General features: G+C 35.3%; 1 pseudogene; it reads right to left on the reverse strand.

Annotated features, from left to right (window-relative positions):
- Positions 1-221: 221 nt before the first annotated feature.
- Positions 222-16603, reverse strand: LOC120891563 (eukaryotic translation initiation factor 1 pseudogene; annotated as a pseudogene).
- Between the last annotated feature and the right edge of the window lie 996 nt (positions 16604-17599).

Genomic DNA, 17599 nt, shown 5'->3' on the forward strand with positions numbered 1-17599 from the left:
TCTGAACTCTCCACCAAATAGATGCCAACTTTCAAAGGTTTTGCAAAGCAGGACAAAAATAAGTGAGAATTGTTAGTAAAGGAAAAAGTGAGCAAACTACTATTTACTAGTGGCAAGAAGAGGAACAAACTACTATTAATTTTTTGGCTCTTTTTGGTTTACTGCCTAAGGAATTACTAGTTCAAGTTAAAAGCAGACCTCAAATGGTTATATTATACAAGCTATGAGGTTTTTGAAACTGTGACAAGGAACAGAAGGGCAATTCTATTCATTGCAAGGAAATCCTCACTTAAGCTTGAGTGAGACACAAGCACTTGAAACCCATGAACCATCAGCTTATGGGCCTTAGCCAGTCCAGTCTCTACCAGTAACTGGCATATGTTCTTACACTGGTCACCCTATAGCTGAATTACTTCTCCATATTTTGAATGCCCATTTGCAGTACTATTGCAGGCAAATTTCTTCTTAAATACCTTTACTAGTTTCTTTTTACTGTAACCATAAGCTATCCCCGGGACAGAAGTCAGGGTATTCCTGCCGTTTCTTTATAGAATTCTCATGTGGGTATAATCCCAGTGCCATTAGGAAGCAGGCTGTCACCAGTACTTGCATCAGCAAAGGAGTCAAAAGAGTACAGGTTCTAGATAGGGACATGGGACCATTCCTTTTCCTAGGTGGAAATATCCTGCAGAAGGCTCTGCGGGAAAAAGAGTGCAGAGCAGATGGGGAGCTGGATAGATGTCCTAGGGAAGGAAGAGGAGTCCAGGGGAAGCTGCTGAGTCTTTGACAGGATGGCAGCTCAGTGACTGGGGCCTGTTTATTAATTTCTGTAGGTCGGGCAAGGAAATGGCCATTTTTCACACGTTATTTCATCCATCTTAGTACATTCCTCTACCCTGATGCATAATATAGATACTAAAATCCTTCTAAAAGTAAAAATGAACACTAGGCTAAGTAAGCTCTCAAGTTCTTACATTTAAATGGTAAAAAATATCAAGTTCATACATTTAAAGGGTAAAGAAACTGAAGGTAGATCCATCTCACTTCAAAACCTGTACTCCTCATACTATGTCTTACCTCCAAAAAATAGGGAATTCTTGATTCAACTGTCTAAAGATTTTTTTTTATTGGTCTTATTAATCTGTACCTTATCCAGTAGGAATATTGGTTTTCAAGAGGCAACTTCACCTCCCCCTGCCTGTTTTGATCGCAGAGCAGGAGCTAGAATGTGTAGTGACCAAATCAGCGATTAGGCTGACTGGATCTTCAAAATAATTGAAACAATTGCTTTGTGTATAAGGGTAATAATAGAAGCTAATTGAATTGATGACTTAATTACTTTCTTAAGAGTTTTCTTTTTAGGCTGCTGTGTATGTATTTTTAGAGTTCTGCTAACTGAGATGGCAATGTACTAAGTCACCTAAGTTCACCTCACTACGTATTCATTTGTTTATTCCCCTTTTACTTCATTCTGCAACCTGCATTGCAGGCCTCTGGTAATCAATGTTAGCTAAACCAGATGCAGTCTTTTGGTGGAAGCATGTTACAGCTACTAAAAGACACAGTCACATCTGTGATCTTAACCATATCTCAGTAAGTACCAGTAGAGTAATGCAAAAAATAACTTGAAGACTTTTACAACTTCAGGAAGTGTTAGATAATAGTCCATGAGAAGGTAATCCTTGGTTTTGGTCCTAAAGAACGATTTCAATAGAAGAATTTAGAGAGGATGGTAGCTGTTTCAGGAAAAACAGCATATTCCAAGGCAGCCAAGAGAAAAATTGTATACTTTATTTGGTGCTCACAGTTTCAGAGATCTCAACCACCTCCACTGCTCTGGGCCCCAAATGAGGCAAAACATCATGGTGGAAGGGGATTGAGGAGGAAAGCAGCTCAGGATATGACCACCAGGAAGCAGAGCTACATAACATTTTTAATGAATGACTAGCACTTTGATAGGTCTGGATGTGGGCTATAGGAAAGGCAAGGTAAAGAATATAGAGAACTAAATGGATAATAAGCAGCCCTAAAGAGTTTGTATAATTTATACAAATTAAAATAAACATTATAGTCACATGTAAGTAGCTACTTCTCTCTATTAGTTAAAAGGCAATTGTCTTTCTTAAATGAGCTGAAATAAGCCCCATTTTTCAGTTTTAAGCAGTTCTGTGTGACCAAGAATATGATTTGGTGACAATTATTTCTGCTTAGACCATTGAAGTTATATGAAAGCATCCCAGAATGGATCAATAGAGTTTCAAATTGAGAAAGTAACTTGATTCAGCAATATTTAGAAGATTTCCCTCTGGGTTATCATTTTTTTAATAAGTGTTCAGGAATCTAGGTCTTTGAGGCTTCAGAAAAAAAAATCTTTTAAAGTGGGTATTAGTCTATTACCAGGAAAATTTAAAACTGAATGTGTTTAATATTGCATGATTAAGTATTATTAAATAAAGATTCTTTATCAAAATTTGTTCAAAACTAAGGCAAGCATGAGAGATGCAACTGTTTGAGGAAATTAATATGCAGAGACTTAAAAATTAATGTAGCATATTGCTTGCTTATCTCTTTTCAGAAAAACATTCCAATATCTGTGCTTTGCTCTTTATGAATTCCAATTATATGTGTGTGTGTGTGTGTGTGTGTGTGTGTGTGTGCCAAATTTTTAATGCTTAATTTGCAAGTGCATAAACAGATAGTGGCTACCAGGAAATTGTGTATTAGATATAAAATGTCCTAAGAGAAACTTGAATACTACTACCAAATTTTGAAAATTCTCAACCTTATAAAACCTGTGACTAGCTAGCTCAGTTGCTTAGTCTATAAGCCTAGATGTCACTTTTATGAGGTTAAATTATCAGTTAACCTAAGCTCTGTTAATGAACTGAAAACAGCGTATCAATCTATTTCACTACTTTTAGGGCTGAAATTTTCCTGACCTGTCATAGGTTCAGCCTTGGACCTTGAAAAATTAAAACTCTCTGAGCCAGATGTTTACCATCTATGGGAAAAAGGGGACTGGATATCAAGAAGGCCATCCATTTTGGCTTTATTAATCAGTTTGCTCTCTCCTAGGTTATTTGATTCTCAAGAGTTTAGTGGTTAGAGATTATCACTCCTTGTATAATAAACTAGTAATTCCCATCTTTCCCCCAAAATATATGTATTTCCCTAAAATGGATGAAAATAGGATTGTCCCTGGGAAAGTAAAAGGAGAAAAGAGTAGAGGAAGGGTCAGATTATGCTTCTTGGCACCCTTCAACATTCATGATTATTTCTTTAGGGAAACATTCTTTGTCTAGGCCTTTTCTCATGAAAGCTCTTAACACTACTAGCATGAACCAAATTGTGGAGGGATGCCAAGAACGATATGAATATCAATGCATGATGTGATACATTCTTTACCAGCACTGCTCTTTCACCCAGTGTATGTGGCAGAATAAAACTATGCAGCAGTAATATTATTTGGGGAAATATTAGTAATTTTTTCCTATATTAATTAAGTAGACTTTAGTTTGCTCAAGTTTCTGTAAAACATATTTTCCAGTGGATTTTTACAATGATTTAAATTACTTTTCCTTGTGCATTTCTCTTTTAAGTAGGTTTAATTAGATTTAGATTTGTAACTCCAGAGACATATAGTGTGGTCAATTTGACAGTAACCAAACTATGTTCAGTTTTTGTCTGTATTCAAGTATAGGCAATTTTCAAAATAATTATGTTCTGAGATCCTCATGGGGGTGTCTAAAACTCTAATAAGATTATAAACTATCCCTTTATTTTATCAAAATGAACTTGAAATTAATCCTAATGCATTGCAATAATATCTGCTCCATGCTTCATGTTTTAGTCAAACTATTAATTGTTCTTTCTTAAATTAAAATTTGTCTTTAATAGTTCCTTAGCTCAGAATACTAAACCAAAATAGCATAGACCAATGAATATTAAAGAAAATTTATTCAATGATGTCCATTAAAGCGTGGCCACACAGGCTTTATTCAGGACCATGGCAATGGGTACAGAGACCACTACAGTGAGGATTTGCAGTAGAGGAACAATTAACTCTGAATATGGCTTGGGCAAGTGGGAATTCATAGTAAGGAGCAATGTGGGGGTCAGTGAGCAGAAAATTGCTGAGAGGGAACATCAGGGGAAAAGGGTATTTAGGCTTAGCACACTGAACAAGATGGTTACTGAAAAAAAGGCTAGGAAGATTCAATTTCACTCTGGGAATAGTGGAGAATGAGGAGCCTGATCAGATATTGAGGATAATCAGATATTGATTATTCTAAACGAACTCAATAAGATTATTTTGATAAAGCTGGCTTTGCAAACAAATAAAAAATTTCAGAAGACTGACTACTTCAGCCAATAAATGAATATTTATCACCGCTTAAGAAGTTGACATTTATTTTCCATAGTTCTCAGCTGGGAAGTCTAAGGTAGAGGAACCTGCACATTTAGTCTTCCTAGTGTCCCAATAGCCACCTTCTTGGGTGCTCACATGGCCCTTGCTCAGTGTGACCCCACTGAGAGAGAACTCCAGTGTCTTTTCCTGTAAACACACTAATGCCATCAAGGGGCTGCACCCTGGTGACCTCATCTAAATCTAATCTCCTCCTGAAGACCCTACCTTCAAATACTATCATATTGGGCTGAGGATCCAACATGAATTTGAGGAGTTACACAAACACTCACTCCATAACAGGATAGAATCAACACTGCTAGTATTGTTTTAAAAGAGATTTATACGTAATTGGATAAAGCATGTTATGTTTCTAGATACTCATTTCCTATTAATCCAATAGCCTTTTCTTGCCTCTGTGAAGGAGAGCATTAATTGAATTTATACAGATTATTTGGTCTCTGTTCAAATATTTGTTTAAATTGCTTCTTTAATATTGATTTGAATTTTCTATTTGTGTCAATTCACTATTAGAATAAGTAGGTAAGGCCAGGCAGAGTCTTTTACAAGTCTAGAACCCACAGATTAATATAACCTATGAGAATACAAAATTGCAACATAATTAGAGATAGGTTAAGGGGGGCGGAATGTAAAGACTGGACAGGTTAGGAGGGATCGTTACTGAGGAGAGATGGGGCTTCCTAGTTAACTCTATGTGTTTCTATTGGACTAGAAACACATTGTCTTTGGAACAAGTGCTTTGTGAAATTTTTTATTACCTTTTTCCCACAAAAAATATACATAAGTAAGGTTACATTGGTATTAACTGCATAGAATTTTCATAGTTAACGTACGAAAATGTATTTTAGACAACTAAAAATCTCTACAAATGTGTCAACTGTTTTCCTGGAAAAAAAAAGAAAACAGATCATGATTTATAAATGTATTACAGAGTAAAGTTATTGGTTTAGAGTCTTAATTTTTTTAAATTAAGTTGGATAGATGTGGATTTGTTTTCTGAAGTAAAGCAGTTTTATCTTGGCAGTTATGAAATCTGTAAATTTATTGGTGGAATGCATCAATTAAGAACTCTACATATTTAAAAAATTGCATAAATCTTATGGAACAGAAAAGAAATATAAATATAATAGATTTTGTTAAAGATTTAATGTGCGATAGTGTTGAATACAACATCCTATTTAGCCTGGAGAGAAAAAACAATGTGCATGTTCCTATCTCTCTGGAGTCTTACCCTGGAATGAAAGCATAAATGTTATAATTGGACACAGAGCTGATGTTCTTCTCTAATAGATCTGGCCTCCAGAAGGCTCACAATGACTAACACGCATTCCTTTTTTCACACCTTGTGATTTTTTGGTTGCTGTTTTGGGAGTGGATCTTGTATAATGTTGGGTCACTTTAATGGCTGTTTTTAATATGGTAAGATGGAGTGGAACACTGAATTCTGTCCATTGAGCTTATTTTATTATCACAAAAGGGAACAGATTTTGTTTGTCTCCCCCAAAACCCTTTAATAAATTATTTTTGTAGTTTGACTTTTTTTTTTTAATAATACAAAACACAAGTCTGAGTCTGTTTGGGTTGCTCTAAAATATTACCATAGACTGGGTAGCTTATAGACAATAGAAATTTATTTCCTACAGTTTTGGGGCCTAGAAGTCTGTGATCAAGAGGCCAGAACAATCACATCCTTATGAGGTATCTCCTGGTTCAGAGCCTAGTCTTCTTGCTGTGCCCTCACATGCAGGAGTGAAGGGTCTTTCCTGAGACTCTTTTATAAAGCACCTATTCTGTTCATGAAGACTCTGCACTCATGACCTATCATTTTCCAAACACCACATCTCTCAACACCATCAATCTGTGTGGGGATCAGGATTTCAACTCAAAAACTCTGGAGGACACAAAATTGAGAACTTAGCAGCATCTTCAACCATTTCTGGATTTATATGCTTTATGGTCTAGATACCTTCTCATTCGATGTCTCCTCTCGAAATGTGCCATTGAGAAATAAATTTTGTATTCCAAATAAGATCAGAGCAAAATCTAGAGGCCTACATTTATCTTTAATCAAAGTGTCATTTGGTAAACTTACTTAGACCTGTAGCCAACTAAAATTACTACCTGTTACACATAAACTAGTGCTAAACTACTTCTAAAAGGAAGGATATTTACAAAACTAGTGTTTTACCTGCACCTGAAATTAACTTTATTTTCATTAAAACTATGTTTCCATATTTTATCCTTCTTTAGATGTTATAGAATGTTAGAGTTAATTCATATGCATTAACTATAAGCAAAGGTAACCACCATGGTTTCAGCACCATTATGAAAACATAAATAACCAGGACGGAAGCAGACTTCAAACAGATCAGCAAGCTTCCCCTTATTCTGCTGTGCAGTCAATCCATCAGGCATTGGTAGGGAAGTGGGGAGGGCTCATTTTTCTGAGTAGAAACATGTTACAGAGGGGCTCTGAGTTTTATAGTTTACAAAGAGAGTGAATTAATCATTGGAGACTGAGGCAGAATCTGTAGGTCTGGGCAGTCAGGGAAAACGTTGCAAAAAGCCTGGAACTCCTTGTCATTAGAAAAAGCACAGAACTCACTGGTTATCTTCTTCCTCTGGGACCCATTGTTACCCAGAGCTTCACTATTTGTTTCTCTCCTTCCAGGACTTATTGGCAATAGGAATGGGTAAAAGTCCAGGGGCCAGTATTTCAGTATTTGCCTCCTCCCTTCAGGACCTGTTGTGGTTGGTTAGGGATTTTGGTGGAGATACTGGGGATGAAAAGTTTCCTCCTTTTCCCTCGGGGCCCAATGTTACTGGGAAAGATTTACTGGGAGAGAATTAATGATTGCCTTCTTCCTCCATCTTCCTCTGGGTCAGACAGTTTTGGTGGGAGGTTGTCATTTCACTGTCTTAGGACTTGTCATTTTCCATATATTAAATTAACTATTCCTCTCGTTATTATCTCTTAAAACAGTTTGTGTGTGTGTGTGTGTGTGTGTGTGTGTGTATGTGTGTTTGTATCATCCCATAACATTTTTCATGTCTTTGATCAGTGTCTCTAGAAACCTGTCTTCACATGGAGATCAACCTATTAGTTGTCACTTTGGGGATTTAGGTATTAAATCAGGTAGCTCTTTTATCTTGTCCTAATAGATATGCCTTAAAACTGACAAATGTTTTATTAAACTCAAGATGATGCGGTTTTCTAACATAATAGATCATAATAGAGGAAATGAAGATTTTTAGATGACCTTCTTAAGAAGTTCATACTAGCACTAAATAGATATTCTCTCTTTTTTTAAAAAATAAAATTTCTCTAAAAACTAGCATCTGTATCACTCATAACACTGTCTTAAGAATCTGATCCAAACATACAACTAGAATGACTATACCCAACAGCAATTTGAGTAAAACCCAGAGGAGCAATTTAGAAATCATATAATTGAGCTATTTCCTACTTTGCAGGAGGTTTCGGTGAAACTGCCATCAGGTACTGTATAAGTCAGCAGTCCAGCCAGAAATGATGGATTTCAGGTCTTCCCCATTGGAATTCTTTCCTTAGTTTATTCAACTAATTATTTATGTTGCTTTATTGAATCTGTTAAAAGAACAGATGAAAAAAAAAACTTATACTTACCATTCCACAACTTAAGTGACAAAGTCAGGGATCAATTAAAGCTGAATCTGAATCCAAAATCATACTGTTTCACTAATAAGCTCTCTGAATTTCTGCCTTTTCATTTATGAAACAAGGACAATACAATAAGTGCTGTCTAAAATTCCTTCAATCTCTAACATTCAATTCAATTTCATTCTAAATATTAATGGTGATATGTTATGTAGAGAGAACTACTTGTAAATTTGCCCTATTTTGAAGCAATTCTGTTCTTCCTTTGTACATGACCAAATGTCAAGAATAAGTAGTTCTATCTCTGTCTTTTTCTTTCTTTCTTTATTTTATGTATATATCAGACATTCTAAACACAAAGTGGAGACTGCAAAAAAACTCCACTGTGGGATACACTTTCAAAACAATTTACCCACTTTGAAATGTAAATTTGATAAGCAAAAGCACGATTGACACAGCTACTGTACTTCTTGCAGAGCCTTAAGCAGGTGCAAATGAGTTCACTTTGTGATAAGAACCTGCATCTGTTGGAGAGCAGCATTTGGAAGTAGCCTGTTAGCGAATTCTAAGATATCTAAAATGAGAAGAACATATTAAATTGCAAAGAGAGATTTGAAGTGATATCTATGTATTGATGCACATCTGTAATCATGGGTTAAAGTTTGTATAGCCTAAGGCATCCCTGCTATTTTCGTTTACTGATATCACCTCTTCAGTTTTACCATGCCAATCAACACCTGCACTGTCAGAATTCTCTTGTATGGAGATCTTATATATCTGTCTGGTCACATCCTTCTCTTGTACAGGAAAACTCCCTATATGATCTAATACTAGATTCTAGGAATTTCTGTAGATAAATAATCATTGACTGATTATATATTGATCTTTTTCTTGATAGTAGGTTTTGAATTGTTTAAAATTTAGTAAATTTTAAACCATTGGTTTTAAACAAAATATTACAATTTAATTTAATTTATTCTCTATAATGAAAAAGCCTTCAATTATATGATAATCATTTAACATCATTCTTTGATGACTTTTATTTAATTTTCCTTTAGAGAGGGAAGTTTCATTTATAATTCTGCAGATTTTATTAGAGTAAGAACCAATATGTAATATTTTAAGCCAAGGTCTGAGTTAGAATTCCTACAAAGAACATTGCTTTTTTATAGTGATCCAGCAATAAAACAAAATAAAATAAACAAAAATAGAAATAAACCATTCAGTTTCCTTAAAGGAACATACTAAGTGAGTAAGAAATTCTCATATGCTATTTTTTTTAACTTTCCAATATAAAGGACACTAGGAATATTCAGAAATGAAAGGTTTAAAGAAAGTACATAAATAACTTTTACTGATTGTTTCTTAAATAAAATAGTAAGAAAATTGCTATGTTCATACTATTGCAGAAATTATAGGTGTTGGCCATAAATATTTATCAAGACTATCAAGATTAGTTTATTATTAAAAAAATACTTGGCAATGTGCACAGAAGTACTAATTATCCGCAAAAGATATTGACCCTTAACAGTTTACAGTGCTGAACATGTAGTAGCCACCTGAATACTGGCCTAGTGTAGGTACTATTATTTCCCCATTTTCATAGAAAAGAAACTGAGATTTAATTGAATAATTTTGGCAAAGTCCATAAAAAATATAAGATTGTCACATTGTCTATTACAGATAAGCTGAATTGACTCAAATCCTTGCTCTAACTGCTACAAGTATATTGATGATCTGTGTAGGTTTTAGCAGATGGTAAACAATATGTATTGCATGAGAATATTAATATACCTTGGTGAATCTAGGAATGACTTCAAGGTTTATAATACAATAGTATAACTTTATTCAAGAAACATAAGTATAAAGTCATAAATGCTGCTCTATTTTCCAGTCTGCAATCTAGTTTTCATGTTATATATTAGAAATACCTTCATTTATGTCTTGAACTTATTAACACAAACACCAGGTGATGAACTATGAATTTCTTGGTGCCTGATTATGTGCAAATATTTACCTATTTGAACATAATCTAAAGGTGTAACAAGTTATACACATATTGAAATGACTTGTACTTTGGTAGACTTATCCCCACAAGAAAACAGGAGCATATCAGAGAACCATGTTCTGATTAAACTTAACACGTTTTCACACTTTTTAAACAAAAATGGAAGAATTACCAATACAGAGAGGGTGAATTTGTTAAAAATATATATTAAGCCAGCATAATTATAAAAAAAATTAAAAATAACTTCTTCTATACCTTTCTCTACCCTCTACTCACCAATTTTTCAAAAAGTAAACACAAAAAGATTGGGAAATGTTGCATACATAATTTATATTTTGGTGATTAAATATTTTGGCTTTTTAAATTTCAAGGTTTATATCTATCTTATAGCATAGCCTTAGCTTATTCCTTTTTTATCTTACCCTTGCTTACCATTTACATTGAGATAATAGCTTACATATTTGAGAATTAAAATTCTGCCTTTCCTTGTATAAGTCTTATACTACTTCATTTCTTGATGAATTTTTACTGGTTATTTTTGTTTTGCATTTCCCAAGTCTGAGTCAAAATAATATGAAGGTTTTTAAATAATATGACAATTCTAGGAAATAGCTACTTGTATTCTTTTATGATTCTATTGAGAAAAAAAAAAAAAAACCTATGGATAGGGTAAGAACATCTGTTCTAGGAACCAGCTTGCCTGATTTGGGAATTTAGTACTCATGCTTTGAGATGAGCTTCATTTCTGGTACTGATTCTTTCAATCACAGTGAAAGGCCTCAAGCTTATATCATCTATTTAGATACTGGGGCAGATTCTGGTGTTTCATGGGAAGATGCCAGGACTGGAGTCACAGCTCTACCTCTGTGACACTGAACTCCAGCCTTGTCATCAATGTGTGATCTGATAGGGTATGGAAGCAAACAATGCTGAAGATCTTCATAGACTCAGTGTCCACAGTAGTTGTGTAATTTCTCTTGGTGTTTTGCAGGGATTATGCTTGGGAGCAGACTGTCAGATCACCCTTAGCCACACTGACTTGAGTATGGCAAGATAGTCTGGGTGTTACTCACCCCCTAAATCATTGGCTGGGGGCTTTTCACCCCTTTTCTTTGTTGTGAAACATCCACCAAGGTTTTCTAGAAATTAATTCATGGACAAACGTAGGTGCAATTTTTCTTAACTGAGCTGTGGTTGTATTCAGGGCAGAACACCCACCCTATATGTGTAAATTCCCAGACTCAACCCCCAGGACTATGAAGAAAAACATACAGAAATATAATAAAAATATTAACAGCAACAATCACTACTACAAAGAAGATGGGCAAAAGCAATACAGAACAAAAGCTCAAAACCATAATGAAAATTAAATTTAGAAACAAGGGAAAAGATAAGAAATAATCAAAATTGAAGAGAGGAGGAAAGAGGAATAAAACATGAAAGTAGGTGCAAAGTAAAGCAAAGGAAAAAAGGAGAATAAAGAGAAAAGAGGAGTGTAATGAATAAAAATCAGCAACAACAAACTACTAATAGAAAACAAAAATTTCCTCCCTGCGGAGGTACTTGAATGAAGGGGTGAGAGTGAAGCATACAACCTACAATTGATCAAAGATTTTCTCCAAATCTTGGTCTGCATCCCATGGTCAGAGCCCTGTCTGGATGTTACTCAATCACTATTCTTACCTATTCTTTCCTTGGTGGTGGTGCTCACCTGATAATTAAGGAGAGTGATTTGTAGCTGAAGCTAGTTGGAACCTTACAGTTGCTTTGCTTGATGGATCAATTGGGGTTCCTCAAGTAAATATTTCCTCCAGAACTTTCCAGGATGAGCACTAAGGGCAGAGCTAACACAGGCTCTGCATCTTGTCAGCCAGCTAGCAAGTAATGCAGAACTCCCCAACGATTCTCTCTGGAGCTTCTGGGGCTATGTACTCTGAGGACAGGGAAAATGCCAGCCCTGTAGCATATAACAGAGCTAGCACGCTAGCTTTGCCTTGAAAACTTTCTCTCCTGAGCCTTTTTCTGTGCATTTCAAAGGTGGAACTAACAGAGACTTGCAGATTGTCAGAAAGCAGAATACAGAACTCTCTAAAGATTCCCCTGGAGCATTTTAGACCATGCACTCAGAACATTGGGGCTCTTGCCATCATTGTGGCTTATTCCCAGATGCCCCCAGGTGTGGAAAGAGGCTGTGGAAAGACAAATAAACACTTGGGGAGGTAGGAAGAAGGACCCACGGAATCCTCCATCAATGATTCTGTTGTTCCCAGACTTGGCTCCCAGTGAAATTACACATGACTTTTCCCTCCTCTGGGCTGCGTTCCTGAAGCCACTTCCACTCCCTGCTATATTCAGTCTAGATTTCCAACACCGAATTCTCCGAGAGTCTGTATCAGAGACCTTCCCCAAGGCAAACCAATATTCAAGGGGGTTACCCACTGAGCCAATTCATTGGTTCCAGAGACAGGAAAAAGCAAGGGCCTTTGACTCCCCAAATTATAAGCTCTGACAACAGCGTAAGGTCAGGCAGTGATAACCAAAAGGAGGCAGATCAAAAAGGCTGCTGAAGGAGGATTTATTGAGATTTCTCTCTGGGCCAGACCCTCCAGACTATCAGGGCTGTTCAGGAAGAAGCTCATGGGGGCTCAGCCAGACTAGAACTTTTATTGGGCTTAGGGCAGGAAGGGAGGGCTTGAGACAGGAAAAGAGAGGTTTTTAAAGTTCCTTGCCCTAGTGGGGTTGGTCAGGGGAGCTTGCTGAGATTCAGGATTGGTTAGGAGACCCTGTTGATTGACAGGTGGTTCTGTCCGGGCCTGATTGGTAGTTCTTTTGTGCACATGGGTTGCTTGGTGCTTTGTTCCTGAGCCCATCTCAAAGTGACCTAACAAACAGGACCCTTCTCATAAGGTCTCCTGGTTATAGCACCAGCAGAATACACTGGAAAGTGCAGAGAACTTCCCCAGAATCAGCTCCCTAAGGTCTCTTTATCTGTTCACACTTTGTCTGCAGGGTGTCAAATCCTGTAAAGGTGGAGCTCACTGGGATGGGGCTTTCCCTCATACTGACACAGCCCCCCACTCTGGCCCAGGGTATCCTGTCTCCCTATGCTATGCTGCTATGCAGTCCCAGCTGGGGTATTCTTCTTTTGTCTTCTGTCCTGTTTTGCCACTATCCCAGATATTTGGGTTTAGGTTCTTCTGTCTCTGCACTATTGGATCCCAGCAGTACCCCATGGTCACTTACTCAACAAGCATCTGCATTCCTTATGTTTTTGATTCTATCTCATGGAGAAGCTAAGTGCTTCTAATCTACTACCTTGGATCTCCCAAGAGTTTTTAAATGAAAAACAACTACAACAATAAAACTCTAATGTCATATTACCATGCATTTCCTTATAGCCTTTCTACTCCTTTGATTTCTTTTTTCCTACCTATTCTCACCTTTTCCCATAAATAGAGGATTTCCCTGGTTATTTACCTCTTTACCTCTTAAATACATCCACAGGAACATTCTATCTAACAGGAACAAAAAAAAAAAAGTTTTTTTTCTCCATGAATATACATTAAAGTGGAGTGAAGGACTCCCTCCCACCAATTCGACTGCCAGTATTCATTGTCTAATAGAATATTGAATTATTCTCTTCAAGGCTCCCTGTTTAAAAATCAATGTTCTGCTAGACCGAGTGGACTGACAGTAGTGTAATGCTTGCTGGACCAACAACCAGATGCCCCTGTTATTGGAATCCAAAGCCGATGATGAGAGGGAAATAAAGAAGCAAAAAACTTAATAATATATGTTTCATTTAGAGTCAGGAGGACTTTTTATATTTTTCTGGGAAAGGAAAACTATAGCGCACGCTCAAGAGGATATTAATTCAAATAAAAAGGATTAAAACTATCTCTTAATTACTTTTAAGGCTGGATGAACTTGGCCATATTTGGAGTTTATTGAGTATCTCAAATGTTTTCTCAAATGTCTAAAGCTTTTTTAAAATTTTTTATTTTTAAAGCTCTCTCAGCTTCCTTTGTTCTACTGATATTGCATAATTCATGATAAATCCAAGGGAAAATATTTTAATTTGATTTGCAACTAAGAAAACATTTGGCTTTATGATTTTTTCTACTAATGTTTGAGGTTTCATTTGAAACCAAGGTTTAAGTCTTCTAGAAGTATTATGTGTAATAAAATGTAATTTATTTTCAGGAAATAAATATATATATTGCTATGTGAATGTTATATTTATTTTCAACAATGGGAAAAAAGATTCTTAAAGAGTATACATTATGCATGCCTCACTTGTACTATTTGAGACATAATTTATTGATATGAATGAGTGCAAAGCTGCCTTTCCAAATATTTCCAATTGTTTAAACATTCATGCAATGTTTTAAATAAAAGTTTTTTAAATTAATTTCTCTTTCATACCAGTATTTTGGAATACATTATTTTTTAAATATTTTCTTAGTTTTTAAAGTATAAACACAAATAATATTTTTAAAAGTATATACATGTTGGACCTAAATTTTATGTATGTTGAATTTAACAGCAAGTTCAAGTAAAATTATAACCATAAATAAATTAATTTCTATCTTTTAATTTATATGTACTCACATACATAATTTTCCAAACACCATAAAGAAGAGTGGCTTTCAGTATGGCTGAAAAGACAGCTTATTATCCTATACTCAGGCCTCTTGCAAAAACTATTTATCTACAATCATCCCATTTTAATCATTTTTTCTTCTTTTTATTTTGGGACTTATTTGTAAAATATATTCAATGATCAAAATAGTCTCATTCTGTTGAAAACACTTTTGTTTAAACAGAATCATCCCACCCATGAATATAGCAATCCAGAGCTTCTTCCTGTTGCTGGGGCTTTTCAACTCCAGGCATTATTTTGCAAATTTCAACGGAAGATATTTGTCACAGGCCATCAAAACAGCATTAAGTACTCATTTTCAGTTGTATAACAGAAATATCATTTTTACTAATTTTCCCACTAATGTACCCTGAAGTATTTTATCTAGTCCAATATTTTTTCAGAAGAGAGATATTATGTTTCATCTAAAAATACAGTCTCATCCTTGGGGACATCAAAAGTCTAAAATCAATTTGACTGTGGTTGTTGAATATATTTCTGAGAGAAAAAAATTTTTTTTTCATTTGTGATCATTATATATTCATCCCCACCAGGAGGCATCCCTGGCCTTGAAGTTAGGATAGTTTCATCTGAGCACTAAACCAAATTTTCTTAGATTTGTTCTGCCACTTGAATGTAGAAACCTTTGGATCTGCTATGAATGGTCTATGGCATAAGATTCCAAAATCCATTTTTAAACTCTTACAATCTCACTAGAGAGAATATGTATTTAAGTACCACTGAGTTTCTTTAACACATTTGAAGCCAAGATGTGTTAAGGTTTGAGGAAGTTAAAGGAAGTTGACAGAGTGTTTTTGACTTCTTTTTTTTTTTTTTAAAGTATGTTTCATTAGATTCAGGGAACATAACCTTATTATTTTATTCAAGCAGGGTCTTTTCACCTTATTCCATAAAATTTCTACATTTGCTTTTCAAGAAATTACATTTTTAAGACTCTGGTGCTGTGATAATGTCATTGTTTTGCTTTCTTGTTTTTAATTGCAGTATAGGAATGACATCAAAAGCAAAACCAGAAACTTTGAAATGATTAATGATATGTTGATAACTGCCAAAGATATAGGAGTCGAGGAGAAATAGTTGCAATGTCCCTGTTAATGTGTGCCATTACAAAGAAAGCCATTAAAATGCTGATATCTGACCTATATTGTACTACTTTCTTCTTTTTATAAAAGCTCAATCAATTTTATAAATCCTCAAATCTTTGTGCTCTTTCCTCACATCTTTGAGTCTTAGATTCTTCTTATTTATGACAATTTCTTTGTACCTCCTCTATGCTATAATTTTGGGGTCTTTTCTGAGTTAGTTTTCACTTCCTAAATTTAAAACATCATGATATCTCTTGCTGCTTTTCCAGAAAGGCATATTTTATTTGGCCACATACTTTTCCAGACAGATTCAAGGAAACTTGCAACTGCTGAAAACATTTACTACTCTTTGATTGCTATTTGCAGTTGGAGGCAACTGTCTCCTTGCATCCTGTTTCCACACAACTCAGTGAAAATTAAAATTGACAGAAACAATTTCTAAAAAGAAAGTGGAAAAAATGAACAAAGGAGTTGAAAACATATATCCTCTTCTCTTATATTAAGTCTCCTGTACAGTTTTGTAAGTTAGTTTCTATTTTAATGATATTTCAAATGTATAAAGTGCACCCATTCAAATTATAAAAAGCAAATCATATACAACCTTTTATTTTGAATGATAAGACAAAAGGCTTCTTGAGATAGTGTATTGTGTATAGGCTCTATGTGAGTCAACTGATTCTCAAAACTATAGTGACAAGTGGTAAAATTAATGGACACAAATTGAATTGAAAAAGAGTTTTAAGATCACAGTGCATTAAAACTTGCAAAATACCTTGTTTGCCATGGTTTTGCCAATGGTATAGGTCAAATAATGTGTAAACCATTATAACTGATAAGACAGCATTAATCTTTTATTTTCATACTAATGGAAAAGAAATTTTGAGGGGTAAATTTTATTCTTAAGTTTTCATGTCGAGATAGTATTTCTTCTATTAAAATCATAGACTGTTGGGGGCCATGAATGAATTATGGGTTTGTTTGAGCCATCTCAAGGTAGGAGCATTGCTCTTCTGAGAAGTCTTCTTAGAACTCTTGGTGAAATTGTGATTGGAGGTCTTATGTTCTGTGGCTCAGAAGGCCCTAGTTCAAATGCAGCAGCTCAGAAGTAGAGGAGGTGGGTGTAACCTTCTAAGCCCCAACCAACTTGTTTTTGCTATCTTCTTTCTGTATGCCTCAGGAAGTTCTTCATTTTCTGAATCCCATTGGTGTTCCTATCCATATAAATAAGAAATTTGGGCTCCATTTTGTGGCTAGATCCAGTTCCTACCATCACTGGTCCCCATCAAACCTGCTGTTCAACTGTTTTCATGTCTTTTGTCTTATTTCTTAATATTTATTTTGATTTTTATTTTCTCAGCTGGCTCACAGTCTGTGCACAGAGAACTGTTTAGTGTTGTACAGGTCATAGCAATAGAGGTTGCAAGGTGGCACTGCTATGGGGTAGTCTACAACAAATTTTGCATCTGTTTGTCATGCACAGTATATTAAAATTAAGAAAATTTACCCATTTTTTTTTTCTGGATGTTCTGTATTACTTGAGAAATAAATGATGGAATACTGGATTCTCATTCTTCCAAGGCAATGTTGGCTGCAACCAAGTTGTTCTTGCCTTCTTTTCATAGAATATATGTATTTCATTAAATTTTCCATAACCCTCTCAACTCCTTACTATTTCACAGCTGACTGACTTCACTCATTCATATCAACTGCCTGGCCTTCCAAGCATTTCTTTTGCAATTCCTTGTCTAAAAGATCTAGGTTTATTGAAGTCCTTAATCTT

The sequence above is a fragment of the Ictidomys tridecemlineatus genome, chromosome 2 (assembly GCF_052094955.1).
Source record: "Ictidomys tridecemlineatus isolate mIctTri1 chromosome 2, mIctTri1.hap1, whole genome shotgun sequence".
Taxonomy (NCBI): domain Eukaryota; kingdom Metazoa; phylum Chordata; class Mammalia; order Rodentia; family Sciuridae; genus Ictidomys; species Ictidomys tridecemlineatus.